This window comes from Penaeus vannamei, chromosome 8 (genome assembly GCF_042767895.1).
Source record: "Penaeus vannamei isolate JL-2024 chromosome 8, ASM4276789v1, whole genome shotgun sequence".
Lineage (NCBI taxonomy): Eukaryota > Metazoa > Arthropoda > Malacostraca > Decapoda > Penaeidae > Penaeus > Penaeus vannamei.
The window spans coordinates 36,668,300-36,669,450 of record NC_091556.1 but is presented as its reverse complement, the minus strand read 5'-3'; the positions used below and the strand labels follow the sequence as shown (position 1 = coordinate 36,669,450).

The window sequence follows — 1,151 nt, the reverse complement described above, 5'->3', positions numbered from 1 at the left end:
AGGAAACTTTATGATGACCATTTTAATATGCGTGCAGTGATCAATAAATGAATTCCCTCAGCGCCCTACACTTATACTCCAGGTAAACTGACGAAGCAAAGCATAATGAAACATAATTGCTACATCTCCGAAGCCCATTGGAGTGATCGCACCTAAATGAATGACTGCGGTCTAACGGCACTTGGGGCGACGCGGCCACCGTCAGCGAGAGCTGTCTGTCCAGATTGGAAATTTCGCATTTACGACTCTTCGACTCGTCCACGTGCGAGAGGATCCCACTAATAATAATCCCTGCAAGTCATGGCCGGGCGCGGGAGTGCCATGGGACTTTCACTCCTTGCATGGCGCCGGCGGAGGCTCACTCAAGTTGCAGCAGAGAAAAATATATCGTCAAATTTCCAGACACTTTGGCGGAATCACTGTTGTTCTTCAGAAATGTACACTGTCCACTTGGGCCTAAGGTCCAGGCACTGTCCTTTGGGTTGTTAAATATCCAGGATAAAAGACTTCTTTTTTAACCATTAGCCAATTTTTCGATGCTGTTACAAAAATCAATCACAGGTATGTAATCCGAGGGTCACATCACGTTGTCCTGACACGTCGTGGTTGCCAACTTGAAGCCCAAGAAAATGGCGCTCACCTTTATCAAGAACACGTGGTCACAGTGGTGTGTAGTTGAGTAGTAGTTGACTGGTAACCCACAGCCTCCCTTATATACCTTCCTACTTTCAGTATGCGGAGCTGGTACTTCAGGCGATGTGAAAAAGGAATCATAAAAATGTTGACTCAAGGTTAGAGCGCGGATTGGCCACTAAGATGCGAGGATGTTTGTGACGTCACGAAAAATAAGTGAAGGCCTTTTGGTTGACCTGCGCATGCTCCAAGGAGCGCGCCTCGTCCTGCACTTGAGATATGGAGTCCAAAGAAGTATAGATGGAATGTGTGTAGGCAAAATGGATGAAATTAAAATGGCAGATGTAATTAAGTTGAAATAAAGTGCAATGTGAATTAAAAACTCATCTAAATTTGAAAGGAAACTAATATATGTTTTACGTCTGGCAGGCGAGTGAGCGGTGGAATGAGGTCTCAGAGGTTGGGCAGAGGGTATGTGTTGCTCGCTCGCCACACTCTCTCGTCGGCAGCCGCACCGG

General features: G+C 46.3%; 1 protein-coding gene across 2 annotated transcripts in view; it reads right to left on the bottom strand.

The window, feature by feature from the left end:
* The window catches only part of ckd (cracked), a 35,853-nt gene extending 35,077 nt beyond the window's left edge, over window positions 1–776 (bottom strand). Inside the window, exon 1 of one of the 2 annotated variants that reach the window (XM_027354739.2) lies at window positions 641–776. The gene's annotated coding sequence lies outside the window, so the exon portion shown is untranslated. The remainder of the gene's footprint in view (window positions 1–640) is intronic. The other variant, XM_070124628.1, reaches the window with a different exon arrangement.
* Between the last annotated feature and the right edge of the window lie 375 nt (window positions 777–1,151).